The 18,517-nt window shown below is 44.9% G+C and overlaps 2 protein-coding genes and 1 pseudogene across 2 annotated transcripts in view; 2 read left to right on the top strand and 1 right to left on the bottom strand.

The window, feature by feature from the left end:
• LOC113837940 (ephrin-B2-like) overlaps positions 1-18,517 on the top strand; it is a 423,845-nt gene that overhangs the window by 74,897 nt on the left and 330,431 nt on the right. The gene's annotated exons all lie outside the window — the stretch shown is intronic.
• Positions 1-18,517, top strand: part of LOC118239765 (mothers against decapentaplegic homolog 1-like) — a 433,113-nt gene that overhangs the window by 35,211 nt on the left and 379,385 nt on the right.
• On the bottom strand, positions 6,045-18,508 carry LOC113838560 (annotated as a pseudogene).

Genomic DNA, 18,517 nt, shown 5'->3' on the forward strand with positions numbered 1-18,517 from the left:
TGTGCCCAGTGTTGTGGCTGTTACAGTTAGCACCCAAGAGGCAGTCAGGACAACCTGGACAATTTACTAGGTTCTGCCACCTGTTCCCCCCGACACACACACACATACACAAAAATTCAGAAAACCACTTGGAAGTGGCATATGCCCTAATCCTAGAAGAAACAAGATCTGTGCTTCTGGTAGGCAGGAATTCCAGCATCAACAGCCTATCTCAAAAAGGGCCTCATAGAGTGCACAATGGTGTGGCCAGCCTTTAATCCTAGCACTTGTGAGGCAGAAGCCTGTGGATCTGACTCCAAATGAGATGGACCCTGTCTGGAACAAAACAAAACAAAAAAACACTGAGGTGTTTTGGTCACACAGAGTGTGTTCAAAAACAATGTCAAAGGTGGTTTGCAACATAGTTCAAGGAGTTCACAAAACAATGTCATAGGTGGTTAGCAACATAGCTCAAGGAATTTCTGAGTTCCTGTTAGGGCCTTGATTTGTTTCCCTCTGCCTTTAATCCCAGCACTCTGGAGACAGAGGCAGGCAGATCTCTGTGAGTTCGAGACCAGCGTTGTTCAGGAGAGCTAGTTCCAAGACAGCCTCAAAAGTCAGAGAGAAGCCCTGTCTGAAACCCCGGCCCCCCCCCAAAACCCTGAAACATGTGCCCTAAACTGCAGTTCTTAAAACCAATGTGAAACTTGAACCAACTGAAAATATCTCAAAAGCTCCCAGAGAAAAATCCGCTTTCAAAATGTAGCCGTTGTAGCTTAGGTCTCACCACTACTGGGCTCCGTTTTAGGTTCACGGAACATACAAGAACAATGTTCCCATCAAACCTAACTTACCCAGCATTTTTAGCAGAGTGCAGCACTCCTCACACTCCCAAGCCTGAGCTCAGCGCCTGTGCACAAATGCTTCCAATGGGCTCAACAGGGATGCTTGAATCACACAGGGAGGAACAAAGTGGAAGCACTTTCCAGTTCTGACTCAGAGAGGGCAACCACATTGATGACAGCTTTGTGGGGTGTCCCCTCAAGCCTGGGGGAACCTAGACACCTGCCCCCATTCTTTCCAATACCGCTTCAGTCCCTGGCTACTGTGCAAGCGATGTACAAAACCTTCCTCCCCGCTCAACATTCTCCCCTCCATGCCCGTAGAGTCCCAGGTTCCAGGACACCACAGTTAACCTAGACACACGCTACTAAAGGACCCATTGTAGCCCAAGTCCAAAGAGTGCCCCACACTATTCGAAATCTAGATGAGTCACTAAGAACTGGGGAAACGGCACTTTTGTGAACCGGTAGTGCTCAAAACCTGGTAGCACTATATTCCAGAACACAAAGTACCCCATAGTTTGAGTACCACAGGCTGACATAGTCCAGAGAGATGCACATTCCGAAAAAAATATTTACCCGCCAGAAAACTAAAAACATTGGAACAGTTCACTCTAATGCGGCAAAAAAAAAAAGACTAAAAGATATGTAAATTCAGTGTGGTTAATATCGGGTCCCAAAATTTACCCAAGTCCATTGTTAATTTGGCTTCTCCAACACGTGCAACCATATCAAGCCTATGAAACCCAGAAACGTCATTCATAACCCCCACAAACATTCCTAAATATCCTACATTGCTAAAACTATATACAATCTGCCTGCAGGTCTCACCTCCTATGAGGTGGGACTAAACTCAGCTGACTTGGGGCCAGGAGGCCGAATTCTCGGCTACTTTCATTTAAATTTCTAGTTTTTACAAGTTCCAAAGCAAGATAGTCAGTGCTGGCTCAAGCCCATGATCTTAGTTAGACAGGCCGACCTGTTCATCCGAGGCCGGCAAAGTCTACAGACTCAGGACATGCTCCAAACTACATAGAATACCAAAATTTCTGAAAGTAGGCCCTTGGTGGTCATGAGGAAGGCAGATGTGTGTTACTCAGCCTGTCCCAGGTCGTAAGCTGGCTAAATTAAACCTATCTCATCCAACATCCATATCAAGCCTACACCTGCCTCTCAAAGCTAAGGTCCTCGGTTTCAAATCTCAGAACAGAAAAAAAAAATTACCTTTCTGACAGACAGAAAGCCGAACTCGAAAGGTGGAGCAGAACATCCTCACAAGCACCAACAAGAGCTGAAAGAAGTCTCTGGGAAGGGGAGAGGCTCTAGTATTTACATAGTCTGAGGGCTCATTGGCCCCCTGGAGGGGAGGCTCTGGATTCCCTCTCCCCACCCGGGACCATCCTTACCCAATCAGCTCTGTGTCCTCAGTTCTGATGCCTCCTGGGGCTGAATGACCTTCAGCATCCATGCCCTGCTCCCCAACCGTCTCGTGTCTGCCCCTCATCCCCAGAGGAGGAAGTGGATTTGTTTGTTTGTATCTATGTTTTAAGTGGCTAGGCTCTGGGTGTTTTCTTTTTTGTAGCAATTATTGAGGCTGAGTCTGGGGGTGTGGGATGGATCGCTGTTAGTTCAAGCCCCGGGGGTCACAATCATGAATTCCTGACTGGCCAGGGTACATAGTGAGATTCAGCATTTGGTTTTTGTTTTGGGGGTCCTTTAAGAGATAGTATTGGAGCCTATCCTAGCCTGAACCTATCTGAGATCCGTCCTTGTCTGCCTCCTGGGTGCTGGGATGAAAAGGAATTTGCCACCACTGCCTGGCTCCATATTCATTCTTTTTTAAATGACAGCGTTACTCTGTGGCTTTGGAAGCTGTCCTGGAACTAGCTCTTGTAGACCATGAAGGTCTCGAACTCACAGAGATCAACCTGCCTATGCCTCCCGAGTGCTGCGATAAAAGGCATGTGCCACCACTGCCCGGCTCCAGATTCACTCTTAAAAATATTCATGAAAGGAGTAAAGGAAGTAATCTCTACCTGGGAGGGTCAGTGTTTTGGTTTGTTTTCTCATGTTTTGACTGAGTTGAAGTCCTTGCTCCACCTCCTTTGTCTTTCTTCCTCATGTGTGTATGGTTAGACCAGCTTTGCCAAACTGGATTGGGGGTCAAACAATAGCTAGCTGAGTTGGTTTTCTCTACCTTTACATGGTTTTATGGATTGAAATCAGGTGTCCAGGAATACAGGGACAAAGCTACTGAGACACGTTACATGCTGTGTTTTAGGGTTTCTTTGGACAAAGTCTCAGGTACTCAAGTTGGCCCTAAACTCACTAAATTGCCAAGGACGTCCTTGGATTCCTTATTTCCTCTTCCCATCTCCCAAGGACTGGAATAATGGGCACATAAGACCACGCCCAGTTCAGTCATCAATTCCAGGCATATTTCTATGTATTTTTGATCTATTGATTATTGAAGAAGTAAACCTTCTCAGCAAGTAGCTAGGTCTTCCATTTGGAGAAGCAGATAAAGATAGGGATTTGGTCCATGTAGTGGCAAGATCTTTACTCCCAGCCCTTGTGAGGCAGAGGCAGAGGCAGAGGCAGAGGCAGAGAGGCAGAGAGGCAGAGAGGCAGAGACAGGTAGATGTCTTGAGTTTGGGGCCAGGACTACAGAGATGGCCCATATCTCAATAAAAACAGCAACAAGGATATAGGTTTTAGAGTCTAGAGTACTAGATTTTTTATATATTTTTCTCCCTTTATTTGTTAGGAGATTGGGTCTTTCTAGGCTAGGCTAGCTTTGGGTTCTCTATGTAGATGAAGATAACCTTGAATCCTTTTCCTGTCACTACTTATCCCACTATGCCTTGTCTATTCTATGCTGAATCTAACCAAGCAAAGCATCCCATCAACTTAGTTTCAACCTAAGAATTTAGTTTATTTTGTATCTGAGAGTGTGTGCGTATGTGTGTGTTTGTAAGACAGAGAGAATACTACTAGTCCTGGCTAGCCTGGGACTCACAATGAAGACAACGCTGGTCTCTGCCTTAAGAATAAAGACTTTTCCCACCACTCTATTCTGCAGTGAGCTTTTTAAAATTACATTTATGAGTGTGGTGGTACACAATTTTAATCCCAGCATTCTGGAGCTAGAAGCAGGCACATATCTGGATATCTGGGCCACCTGGTCTACAAAGCTGGTTCCAGCAAAACTACAGGTCTTACACTGGTAAAAAATGTGTAGAAAAACCAAAAAAATCAAACAAATAAATCACATAATTAGAGACAGAATAGGTTCCTCAATTACCCCAAAAGCAACCTCCCCACATATATAAACATGTAATGAACTTTGAGTGTGTTTAGAGACTTCTAGAAAAAAGACATTTATTATTTTGTATATCTACAAGGATCAGACTACAGGCAAGGCTTGATTTGGGAGCTTTCTTTTCCTATTTGTGTATGTGTTTTTGGTATTGGGGATTCCACAGAGGACAGAAAATGACATCAGATGACCGGGACCATCAGTTACAGCATGTTGTGAACTGGGTGCTGGAAACCAAACTTGGCTCCTCAAGAAGAGCAGTCTTAACCTCTGAGTCATCTCTCCAGCTCCTGCTTTCTGGGATCTCTTACTATACTTTCTCCCCACTTAGGCTCACCATGCTTAGAGGCAAAATCCCCACAGTGCTACTCTGTCCCTGTCTACTCACCCACCCCATCTCCTGATGGGGTTTTGTCTGTGTAGCCCTGGCTGTGCTGGAACTCAGTCTGTTTCCTTTCTCCTGACATTAGATCACTCTGCTTTTTTACCAAGCCAGGTTCCATGTCCCCACTTTACCAACTGAGCTTTTTGTATCTGGTGAGAACACTCAAAATACAACATCCTTTTTTTTCTTTGTTTTGGTTTTTCGAGACAGGGTTTCTCTGTGGCTTTGCAGGCTGTCCTGGACCTAGCTAAAAGACCACATCTTACCAATCCCAAATTTTAAGAAGCAAAGAAAGAAAATGACACAGATTTAATCAAAGGAAGCAATAATGACAGGTTTATTTAAAATTTTCCAGTAGAGAAAACCTGTTAGTGTTGGAATAAAGGTATTCAATGTATAAGCGTGGCAGAGAATAGAAAAAATTAACAAGAGAAAACAAAATCAAACAGTATAAAAAAAACCAAAACAAAACAAAAATGTTTGAAATGGATTCCAATAGGGAACTTCTTTAAACCTGCGAATAATGAACACAATTACCAGGTTTGGCAGACAATTCATTTGGAAATTAAAGCCTATGTCTGTATTGTAAATTCCATAAAAACTGCTCATTGAATTCAAGCCTTTCATATACTGGGCACTGAAATACAATGCTAGTTGATTTGCAAATAAAAGGAATTATTCATTTGTTCTCACAGGTACAGGAATTAACCAGCTGCTTTACGGCGGTCTAGAACAGATGAGATAAATGACAAGAAAGGAAAAAATCAGAAAAAACTCTAAAAAACAGAAACACAGCAAATTCAGACACCGCTTGCTCATTTAAGACAACAAACTGAACCTTAAGGCATAGTCTGTATTTGTGGTCGTCATTTCCTTTCCCCCACCACACTGACAAATAGCTTCTAGATCCATTAGCCATTTAGACTATTCCTGACCTCCAAATATTCTGTATACACATATTTAGCAAGGAGCCTGACATCATTCAGACAGCACTACAGTCAGCATACAGTTTTAGAAAGAATACTGTGTATGTCATAAAAATTCGCCTTTAAAGACAAACAAAGAACCTCATTCATTTTAAACAAATAGTTTTAAAACGTTATGAAAACCCACCAAAAGATGATTCAGTGTGTGCTCGTAACCTGATGAAGAGCACACTTCAAAGACTATTAACGTAACACTCTGCCAAAAACTCACAACAAAAGGATTGCTCAGGATTGTTCTTCTAATAGATAATTTGTCCCTGGCCTGGCCATCTCCTTTAAAACTATACACAAAAGTCCTGCTAAAAGTCAAAAAGTTTAGTTGATCATACAACAGAATATCACAAAGTTAACTAAACAGATTCTTGATATCAGCATCATGTTACCAATGTTTGTTAATTTGTCAATCCAACAGTTGGTCACAGAGGTCAAGTATTATCAAAGCTCCCTTGTCAGGTTTTCACCCGTCTGACATATCCATCCTTCAAGTACATGCAAGGTTCAACAGTTTGCAAGAGACAGAAGCCAAAGGCCCTTTAAGACACTGAGGAAATGGGATTGTGGGGTGAACCCATCTGGGTAAGAACTTTATCCAGCCACTGGAGAGGGCCATGCAGATGTATCTCAATCCAGGAGGGGGTGCTAGTAACATCCTGCCTGTGGTACTTGGCTCCCCAACCCTAGGAAAAAGAAACCACACTGGTGTCATTTAACTCTCTATCTTATTGAGTCATTCTACCAAGTAAAAAATCATATGATCAGTTCACATAATTATGTTTGGACTCATGGCTATGTCCCACAAGAAAACAAACATACCACAAAAGCATGGGTAATTTTTGGGGACGGATGTTGGCCACCAAAATTCTACCCAAGTACCCCAGAATCACCTATTTAGTCTGGTGTAGTGGCACACGCCTTTAATCCCAGCATTCGGGAAGCAGGGGCAGGCAGGTCGCTGTGAGTTCCAGGCCAGTCAGGGTACAGAATGAGACGTTTTTTCAAATAAATAAATAAATAAATATTATTAGACTTGGGTAATTACAAATTTAAAATACATTCAGTAGTTGTTTGAGTAAAGATATTTTAGCCAGGAGGTGGAGGTGCACGGCTTAGATCCCAGCACTCAGGAATCAGAGGCAGGGGAATCTCTGTGAGTTCGGGACCATTGTGGTCTTCAAGAGCTAGTTCCATGACAGCCTCCAAAGCCACAGAGAAAACCTGTCTCGAAAAAAAAGATATTTTAAATATTTATTTCCCACTACATTAATGTTATGTTAACACTTTACTTACTTACTTATACTTTTAAGACATACTCTTAATGGGTAGCCCTGGCTGGCCTAAACTCCCTATGTAGACCAAACTGGCCTCAAACTCAGAGCTTACCTGTCTGATTTCTGAGCACTGGAATAAAAGGCATGTATTATCAAACTGGCTTTATTTTTTAATATTTTACTTAAAAATTGTGCAAATATGTACGTGTTTCAATATGGATTTACCTATGAATGTGTGGTATCTGTGGAGTTCAGAAGATGTTGGATCCTGGAGGTAGAGTTACAGTCTATCGTGATCCACTTCAGCTGGATGCCGGGACTGAACCCAGGACCACTGTAAGAGTCCTACACCTTTAACTGAACAATCCCTTGCCCCTTTATCTGTGTGTCCATGCCTGGAGAGTACAGGGGTCTACACTGGCTGTCTTCTTCAATCACACTCCACTGTATTTTCTGAGATGAGTTCTCTTGCTGCACCTGGGCTTTTGCCAATCAGGCGAGACTGGCGGCCAGCAAGCCTAAGGGATCCTATCTGTCTCCCATGCTGGGACTACACACAGCACTGCACCCAGCTTTTTGTTGTTGTTGCATGAATGTGTGTTTATGTACACCACAGTGTGCATGGGGAGCTCAGAGAACAAACCTGTGAAGTTGGTTCTTCTCTCACCTTTTACACATGTTGTGTAGCAATATCTTCAAAGATAAAACCTTCTGTCTTATAGGGAAGCTCCAGAATTGCAGAATGTTTTAAGGGGAGGTGAAACACTCCACCCTCTAGGCAAAGTCCTTAAAATTCAGGACGCAGACATCGTAAAAGCTTTAGTAAGTCCCTGAAACTGACAAGATTCACTAGGCTGTCCCTCCCCAGGCTGATATGAGCCGTAAGGACTGCTGAGACACACAGACTGACTAGGCTGCCTGTTCTGGAATAAGACATGCTCCAGCCTGGACTCTATTAAACCCTTAGCTTGACCCAGAATAAACTGCATGATGACTGGGAGGCAGGGACAGATAAAGGTGCCTGTCGCCAAGCCTGGAGACCTGAGTTCCATCTCTGGGACCTGCATGGTGGGAGGAGAGGACTATATTCTAAGTTCCCATGACAACCTCTTGGACACTGGTGCTCTTTCTGGGCACTGATAGGAATATATACCAGGAAGGCACAGGTATACATATTGTAAATAGCAGGGGTGAGGCGGGGGTCAGGCCTGAATGAGATGGGCGGGTACTCACGAAATGTCATTCGAATAGTGCACATTTTGGTGAGTTCATACACGGTCTCAAAACCATGGTTCACAGACTGTGCCAGTATCTGAGCAAACTCTTGGTTGTTGAAAATTTTCACGCTACACCCACTGGGGATCTTGCAGACAGTGGTGGGATGAAACCCATGATGGTAGTTGCAGTTCCGACTCTGCACAAAGATGCTGCTGTCACTCAGGCATTCGACATACACTTCACCTCCAACATAGTACAGGTGGACACCTGTGAGAGGATACACCATGTCAGTCATAGGCTCAAAGGCACCCGGGCAGAGTCAAATTTGGCCACTCACATAGCATTGTGACAGACATCTAGCTAACTATGTTATGATTGTGATAACCTTTGTGTTCAGAAACTAACAAAGCTGTACCAGGTGCAGCTCATCACAGATTTGGAGGCACCCGGTTTGCCTCAGTGAGGATAGATATCTGGAGCAATGATCTGGACACTAGATGTGCTTATTGCTACTTTGTATCTTTGCCTTCTCAGCAGACGAGGTAGAAACTACATTCATATTCAGAGGGTATATAGATAGGCTCCCATACAGACACAAGAGCACAAGAGCATATAAACACACGTCATGTCATTAAATTATGATTTTACACTGACACTTCCAAGGAATGCCACACCCCTTCTTGATTGCCTGTTCCTTACTCCACAGGGAAAGCTAAGCTCTGAGCACTACCCACACATGTGCTCATTGACTTAATCATATAATAAATACATATAAATGTTATAGAACTGCTTTAATCTACCACTAGTAAATAGTTAAATCCCCTATGAAAGATATGTGGGATGTTGAGATGGTTCAGTGGGTAGAGTGCTTGCCACCAAGCCTGATGACTTGAGTTTGATTCCTAGTATCCACATGGAAGAAGGAGAGAACTAACTTCCACAGGCTGTCCTCTGACCAAGGTACTTACACACACATACACGCATGCACACACAAACATGGAATAAATAAATGTAAGAATTGTTTTAAAGATATTTCACTTATAAGAAAATGTAGGACAGCATAGTGCACCACAATAACACGGCAATGTCAGCTGGCACCTATCAATATCATGGGAGTTGGAAAACCGCTAAGATCAATGATTGGAACAATTTCTAGATAATATGAATTAGAAAGATACTTCAAACAGCAGCATCTGAACATTTGGCATTTTCCACAAGAATGATGGGGTCACTTCTACAGGAAGAAAAGAAGAACGTTTGCAGGAGGTGTAAAGGGACACGCACCTTTTCCAATATGTCGCCTGGTGTTTTCTATTGTGGAGTTCCGGTTAATGTTGGAGAGCAGCCCAAGGCAGAAACGGTTCTTGTTGTTGGAAGGATCAGTGTAACCATCCACCAACACACTTGTGGAGGAGGCCTGGAACGCTTCACCAACATGGTTGTTGAGCTCATAGTACACAATAGAGCACCAGTGCATTGGTTCCTCATAAACAACAGCTTGAACATCTGCAAGAAGGAAAGAAATTTGCTCACAGTTACACCTGGAGCACCCCAACTAGAAACCGCATTGTAAAACTGGCTGAGCACGGTTGAACGAAGACGGGGGTAAAATCTTTTCCTTTAAATTTTTTGGTGATGAAGTTAGGGACAATCACAGAAAGAAGGAAATAAATACCATTACTTGTTTCAGATAAGGCCATAAAACAGATGTGGCATATGTGTGTCTTTTCTGACACCACAGCAACTGTTGGGAGACCAGCTGTATGGATTCTAGTGTGATCACCCATGGGAGTCTGCTTTGAAATACAGTAGATGGCCTTTTCCTCGGGGCCAACTTAAAGATATGTCTGACAACATGGATCTCAAATTTTCCATTACTGAATACCTAAAAATGCATGAGCATATAAATACCAGACATATTTGTTATGTAAAACAGGACTCAATCATTTCCTACCACTATCTCTTTATGCACAGAGATGTTTAGCAACCTCCTGTGTATATAGTCATGTGAAACAGCCGTACAAACCCATATTTATAGGTAACAAATCATAAACAGATGCATTTTAAACAGTTATTTGATATATGTATATAAATGTATATATGATAATATGTATCACTTACTCATTTATTGAAGGTGAAAGGAAATTAGCGTGCTAAGGACACAGATATGCTTGTTTATTTTTCCATAACTAATAAATCTTGGCTGATTATTCAACACTGGTTAACATACAGCATCTTAGATTGTCTTCAGAGGTGACTGACAGTTTTGTTTTCAAACCACCAATAATGGAAAGTCACTTCACCTAACTATGTAACACAAAGTGGCAGAGCACTGCTTACGGCTGTTTCAGAGACCAGTGGGAATCTGAGACCTCCATATTCAATTCTGAGATCCTATATTGGACTGTGACAGAGTTTAAGTAAAAAGATGGGCTCTAGAGAATTCTTTCCATTACTCTTAAAACAACAACAAACCTGTTTTCCATGTTTCTCAAACAGCTACCTTTTTAAGGTCTAAATGAGTAAAAGTAACATTAGGACAGGACATACAGACAACACTCTGACAACTCATTTTACCTCCTCTGTTGATCTCGAAGGGCAGTGCAGGTGCCATCATATTCGTGTCCATTGGCTGAGAGCTGTCCTGGGCCATGGGGTCTTCAGGAGGCAGGTAAGCAGGTGGAGGTATGTCAGCTACAAAGTTTGAAAGAAAAAAATTACATGCTTCAGGCACTCCTTTTACATATGGTGGGGAATGGGACATGTGGGGGTCAGAGCATAACTTGGATGAGTTAGGTCTCTCCACCATGTGGGTCTCACGATAGCAACAGGTGCCTGTGCCCACTGATCAGCCATCACTTTTTTGGTGGTGGTAGGGGAGCAAGGTCTTCCAAGGCTTGGGGCTCTACAGCAATCCAGGCGTCTGGGCCAGTGAGCCCCTGGGCTCTCGAAGTCCTTGCCTCCTTGTGCTGAGATCACTAATCACTCAAACCAAATCAAGCTCCTACTGAAAGATTGGCCTATACACTGGCACACGAAGATGGAGGGGTCAAGGTCAACCTTGGCTACATCAGGCCCCGCCTTACCCCCTCTCCCACCACCACCTCTTAAAGACTAGATGCTGAAGACACTAGCCTTTAGGTATAGATTCTGAAAACAATCACGTCCACAAACTTTGCTTCCAGTGACATTTAAGTGAGAAGAAGAAAAGGTAAGTCAGTCCCTGGAGTCCCATGCCTATCTAGGATCAGGTCACTTTAAATCCACCAAGAAGAGTCTATGGGTATGCTCTTGTGCAGCAGACCCCAAGAACCCGGGGGTTTTGTTTTACTGGGGTAAGACTTCCTGACAGGACTTAGTAGGGGGAAGCTCTCCCAGGCCTGAGAGCAAACATATGGGCGGGAATTCACTCTCTGCTTGCTACAATCTACTAATTGAAACTTAGTTTCCCAGGACTTTAAGCAATCTGCTTTCTACCTTCACCCCAACCATTTAAGCACTGACTAAATTTAAAAATACCCAATAATATAACACTAGGCAATAAATCAGCTTATCTTAGCTGTCTTCCATTTCAGAATTTACATAGACCCTTCTGAGCAGTTTCCAGAAAATAATATGATTACTGAAACCAGACCACCCACGCACCCACCCACACACACACACACACACACACACACACACACACACACAACACACACACACACACACACACACACTAATGCAAACCTGGCATTTTCTTACTGTGAAACACAGGGCAATCCTTTCCTAACTTGAAAACCAAGCTCCTCATTGGCTTGTGAGCCCATCCAGCATGTACCGCAGAGACTTGAGAACAAAATTTTGCAGTAGGAATCCACAAATGCTTGGGTAAATACTTAGGGACAACTGTAGAACCCAAATAACAAATTCGGTTTCTCCAGGGCTCCCTGGCGGCTCCTCCCTTCCCAGTCCCAGGCAGAATCTTAACCCAGCTGCTAAAGAGCAGAGAGCCAACAGGACTTGGAACCTTCACAGTCAGTCCCTCCTCTCACTCTAACCTCTTGCTGCAGCTGTGAAGTTAACTCTGCTTGCTTCAAGCCAGGAGCAAAGGCGGAGTGTCTTCTCAACAGAAACCAATGAACTTATACTATAGCAACCCTGGCAGCAGCAGGGGTCACAGGGGTCATTGTTGATGGTGGTCTAGCAGCCCCACCAGATCACAGCCCTTCCTCTTTCCTCCCAAGGGCCTGCGCTAATCTCTGACAGTGAAGGACAAGAAGGAAGTCTAGTGATAGCCTTTGATTCTTTTACTGGGGCTCATCTAGGTTTGTCCCTGTTCAAAAGCCCTATAAAACAGACATTTTCACCACTAGCCCGTCCACCAGACTCAAAGGACTTGCCAGGAATGGATGGCTAGGAAACCACCAAATATTATTAGTTTGGTTATTAAAATAATTCATCCCCCATCGTCATCCCAAAGAGAAAAACATAAAACAAAATAAACAGGCTAAAACCTAAGTGCTTAAAAAGAAGAAAGAGAAAGCAATAAAGCATGGATCACGTTTTAATTTCTGAAGGTACAACATGGATGCTGAAGTAAAATTTAATGTAAAGCACCTTAAGTGGCTCTATAAACATCCTGTCCCATCATTTTCCCTGACAAAAATATCCATGCATTTCATGATGATCTTTTATTTATCGTGTCCCTCTTGATGTCGACTGGCAAGAGCTCTGGCACTAATATTTGAGATGCTTGTTTACTAACCTGTAATCTGAAAAGTGTAATCCTCTAATTAGTCACTATTACACCATCCGTTATGACTAAAACAGGAAAATTACTGGTTTTTGTCTTTGCTAAGTTAAACAAGCAGATGGTCTCCATCACTTCTGTTGCATTTCCTTGCTGTTAAAAGTACATATTTCTTGGGATTACATCACTGGCTAAATGAATCTAATTAAATGGGGAGGGCGGATACCCCAGTAATTAGCTCTTCTGCGGCTGCATTGATAACAAGGGTTCTTCAATGTTGGAAAAGCTCGCCGAAGCCGCTTCTCAGAGCAGCAGTGTGTGTAACATGACATTTTCCCCTTTCTTTTTATGGAGAGCCGAGACCGGAACAATTGTGCCACTCAAAGAAGGATGCAGCAGTTTCAAAACTTAACAGGACTCAAACAAGCCATCCTCTTCTCCAGCTGTATGTACAACTCCCTCCCTACATTGATATTCTACAAGCACTGGTTCACCAGGATGTGCTCAGGGTTCCACCCACAGGCCATGCCCACCCACCTCCCCAAGGCAGGCAGAGTCCCCAATTGCCTCCTCCTACCTGGCAGCTGGAAAGGGCTGCCTGGGTCTGAGCTGGTGATGGAGTGAGGGTAGGTGCTGCTGCTGCTGCTGCTGCCTGGGGAGTTGGGGTAGCTGCTGTTGGACGAGTGGGGAAACGGGTGGGTGCTGGGCTGCCTGAAGGAATCTGGAAACGTGGCGTTCAGTGGCATGTAGGCTCATTCTGTCCCAAGTTATGGAACTGTGCCAGAAGGCTGTGCTGAGGGTTGTACACACTGTACCTGGGAACCAGCACGGGAGGAAGCACTGGGGACAGAGTGACAAATGAGAACGGTTTAGTTTATATCCTCTCTTTCTTAAAACAGGCAGTGGACACAAAAGCCTTTGCAAATTATTCCCTAGTCTTTACTTTTATGTGACTTATATATTCCACAAAAATACAAAAGGCCTTTGGAGACCAACCTATTATTGGATGGTTGAGCTGGAAGTTTGCAGTCTACCCCCGGGATCTGAAGTTCCTGTGAGAGAAAAGTCACCTGGCCATCCTGGGAACAGGAACAGGGAGGGAGGCCACCCAAATCTGACACCATCCATCTTTGGGGACTCTCAGAAATAATCAGCTAGGTGAACCAATCCAACAACAAAACCATCCTGAATGACAGACACTGTGGCAACTCAATGCTTCAATACAGAACCACTTGTCAACTGATCCGCCTGTACGGATGTAGAACCAAGCTCTAGAGCAAACTATATAAATTCAGAATGTAGTGGTTTGTAGGGAGCTGCAGAAAACCGCACCCAAAAGATGGCGCCGGTTTCCGCCTTCCGCCAGCCCGACGGCGAGCGCTCTCTGTGGTAAACAACTCCAAATAAGGCAAAGGTCATGTATCCTCTTAATTCTGCTTGGAGACAACCTATCCTGGCGCGCCACGTAGGGTTAGGTGATTGGTAGATGTAGACTATATCAGGCCCCGTCTCCCTCGGCCCGGGGCCGCCGCCGCCGCCGCCGCTGCCATTATACACTGTACAAAGCAAAGAGGTTCCCGATTAAACTGTGTTGAAGAAGATTCCTCGGTGTGGCGTCTTTCTTGCTGGTCAAGGGTGGACGCCGCAAGTGGTGGCCCGTACGGGGAATCAGAACTTCTCACAGTCGGGGGTAAGTTCCCAAGGTAAGTGGAACTGTAAAGTCCGCGGTGAATGCGGAGATAGGTCTCCGGTAAAGGAGCACCAAGGTCCTTGGGAAAGAGGCGATAAAGTCTCCGGTAAAGGAGCACCAAAGCCCTCAGGAAAGAGGTGGTAAAGTCTCCGGAAAGGAGCAACACTGTTCGTGACAAAAGCGAACCGAAAGTAAAAAACCTCGCTTCTGCTTTAATTTGCAGAGTGAGAGTAAGTTAATGGACCCCGCTATTATAGTGGTGATTTGGCTGCCTTTTAACATCGCAGCCTCAGGCAATCTCACTGTGGATAGTTGGGATAAGCTTGGAAAAGATCTAGATTTTGCCTGGGCACAGGGAACGCTGAAGCCAGGGACGTGGCCTATTTGGAAAATGGTTCGCAGCTGTCTAGAGGATCAAAGATGCCGCAAGGCTGTAGAAGAGGGGCAGGAGACGTTAGAACAGCTGAAGGAAATAAATAGATGCAAGTCATGGGGCCTGTGCAGCGTGGTTTACCATTGCTGTCAGCCCTACCCAATCATGAAGAACCTGATTTGTGATGTGTGCAGGATAGTGTTAGGTTTGCTTTTACTTTACCTTCTATTCTCCATACCATTATATGAGTGGGTGGTTTTACCCCAGGGTATGGCCAATAGCCCCACTATGTGTCAGCTTTTTGTGTGTCATGCTATTGCTCCTATTAGAGAGAAATACCCTGCTGTGAGATGTGTCCACTATATGGATGATATTCTCTTAGCTAGTAAGGAGTTGAAATTGCTGCACTTAGCATATGGAGATTGCATTGGATATCCAATCTACCCTTAATGCTCAATTGAAAGGTGGCATTATGGTTTTGAATCAACACATTGATCTATTGCAGGAACAATTGGATACTTTATGGTAACTGGCACAGTTGGGATGTGAATGGAGAATGCCTGGTTTGTGTGTAACAGCTGTTTCCTATCAGAATTATTCTTTAGCAGCAAACATGTCTAAACAACCTTCATAGTATCTTCTAGGCAACTGGTCTGGGGATTTTGAAAAGCTGATGCAGGAGCTGAGACTCTCCATAGTGCATGTGAATTCCACCAGGGTCGACATCTCAGTTGCGGAAGGACTGTCTGCGTGGATCACTCAAGCCATGAATCATCTGAAAGAGTGGGCAGGAATGGGTGCCCTGGGAGGAATGCTTATCCTAGTTAGTTTCATAGCCTTATGGTGTATCTGCAGGATGAGGGTCACACAGCAGAGAAGTAATACCATGATTGCACAAGCCTTTAGTTTAGTTAAGGAATGGGCTGGAGTAGGGGTTATGTTTTCCATGATGCTGTTAGCCATTTTTGTTTGCTTGTGGTGCCTATGCAGGATCAGGAAGTCGCAAAAATCCCAAGCTGCTATGTTGGTACAGGCCTTTGCTGCTGTGGAAGCAGGACAGTCCCCTCAAGCATGGTTATCCATGCTGACAGACAAATAGATGTCTGTCTCGCCCTTGCTGAGTGAGTGATGCATATCTGAATCAGTCATGCTCAATGACGGGCACCTACCCTCATGCTGAGCGAATAAGCATACATGTGTTCCCTTCAACCTAAGACATGAGCCTGTGAGGGCGACACAGTGACTCTTTGACGGGTAAGATAGGGACACTGGGGTTGAACCTAAGACAGAGATGACTGAAATCTGACAACAGATAGATACTGCTACTCCTATAATATTAAAACAAAAAGGGGGAACTGTAGGGAGCTGCAGAAAACCGCACCCAAAAGATGGCGCCGGTTTCCGCCTTCCGCCAGCCCGACGGCGAGCGCTCTCTGTGGTAAACAACTCCAAATAAGGCAAAGGTCATGTATCCTCTTAATTCTGCTTGGAGACAACCTATCCTGGCGCGCCACGTAGGGTTAGGTGATTGGTAGATGTAGACTATATCAGGCCCCGTCTCCCTCGGCCCGGGCCGGCCGCCGCCCTCGGCCGCCGCCGCCGCTGCCATTATACACTGTACAAAGCAAAGAGGTTCCCGATTAAACTGTGTTGAAGAAGATTCCTCGGTGTGGCGTCTTTCTTGCTGGTCAAGGGTGGACGCCGCAGTGGTTGATATCCACGGGAGAGTGGTACCAGAGCTTCCTTGGAAGCCCTCATCTGTAGACGCTCAGACCCTGCTGTAACATGGCACAGTATCTATGTGGGACCTCTGTGTGTCTGCCCCACCCACACTTTAAATCAGATCTGAACCACCTGCGATGCCTAACACGATATAAATACTGTGAGACAGTCACTCAGCTGATTAGAGAATAAGAGGGGCTTCTGTCATTCGCTAGCTGCTGCCACCGAGTCTAGGCATCCACAGGAGTCAGTCATGCAGGCTGCACTGCTCCAGGTGCTGGATCAAGAGAGTAAGCAACCGGCCACATAGCACCTAGCCCAGTCACCTCTCAAGGCCTGGACTCCTTGCAGAACAATGGGCAGAATAACCCCGAGACTATGGGAGGGGCAGATCTGTGGTGGTCACTAAGCTGAGGTCAGGCCAATGCAAGCCAACCTATACGAGGACCTCCAGCACTGGTGACCCTGGGCAGCATCAGGTACAAACACCTCTGATCCCAATGTGGTGGCCATTGTACCTAGTCAGAGGCTTGATGTGAAGAAAAGGAAGCAGGCCCTCCCCCTGAAGAGTTCCTGGGCTCTGAGCCCCAGAAAGAATGAAGTCCATTGACTTTTTCAACCACCAAAACTGAAAGAGAAAGGATCAGAAAGGATATCAGCCTGCTCAGTAGAGACAGAGATCTTTTTCTAACTATTTTCATCTGCAGATGCCTCTATTTATATCTGCAGAATCCATAGATTCGAGAGGCCGACTCCAGACTTTACCATAGCCCAACCACACAGGTAAAGACTGAGATATCTTAAAGTAACAGCATCAGTTCCTCACACAGCAGAACATAGCCCACAGGGAACACAACACAACACAAGCACACTTCAATACAGATGACAAAGAGTGCTGTCGTGAAACATGAAGTAGAACTGGTCACAGATGCCCCACAGTGCCCTTCCTTTAGTGCACATGACAAGACCCTGTGCTTCTGTTTTCTGCTGATGTACTGCGCAGCTAAATTGCTAGAAAGACACACAGAACCAATGTGAACCATAGAAAGCAAATTCAGACACAAACCTCAATTTTCAGAACCTGATTCTAAACAAAGTCACTTAGAAGGAAGGAGGCCTTTAACATGTATGAAATACTCCAGGACTGCTACAATTTGGATTGGAATGTACCCCCAAATGTTCAGGTGCTGAAGGCTTGTTCCCGCAGCCTAGTGGGAAGTCTCCTAGTCACTGGAGGGAACAGTAGGGCTCCAGTTCCTTCCTTTTGGGACATGAGCTCTGCTCTGCCACCATTCTACCCCAGGATGCTATAGTGCTACAGGACAGAGAGCCCTGGAGCCGATGGGACGAAGGGCTGATACTTTCAAAATCACAAAGTAAAGTAAACCTTCCCCTGTATAAAGTGATTTTTACAGACACTCATTACAGTGAGCAAAAGCCGAGTAGAAAGAGTTTTTGTGCTCTTTTGCACACGCATGTATGAATACACACAAAACTTCCCCCAGATATTTTGGAATTACACCCCACAACAGAAAGGTGTTATTGCTCTGGTCTCAACAGGCTTCACGGTGCACACACAGTCCACCCCACTCACCAGGGCTCTCCACGCGCTTATAGTGATAGGGGTTGATGCACACCTCCTTCTGGTTGGAGCCAAAAGGAAACTCACAGCAATCCAGAGGCTTCAGTTCATGGTGGCTCTGGAGGTCCGGCCAGCGCCACACTCGGCAATAAATGACATGAGGCAATCCCTTCCGGTGGGACACCTGCAGCCTGCCATCCAGGGAGCAGGGAATGGTGACACAGTTACTTGGCTGTCCCGGGCAGCTCAGGGCCTTCTCCAACTCTTCCATGGCCCCTTTCTTTTTCTTCAATTAGTTCACCAACACGTCCACAGCTTTCTCTGCCCATTTTTCTCCTTCATCACCCTGTTTCCAACCTAGAAGTCTCTTCACAGCTGGACTTGTGAAGGAAAACAAGCTGGTCACATTCATAGTGACTGGTCT

This window comes from Cricetulus griseus, unplaced genomic scaffold (genome assembly GCF_003668045.3).
Source record: "Cricetulus griseus strain 17A/GY unplaced genomic scaffold, alternate assembly CriGri-PICRH-1.0 unplaced_scaffold_1, whole genome shotgun sequence".
Lineage (NCBI taxonomy): Eukaryota > Metazoa > Chordata > Mammalia > Rodentia > Cricetidae > Cricetulus > Cricetulus griseus.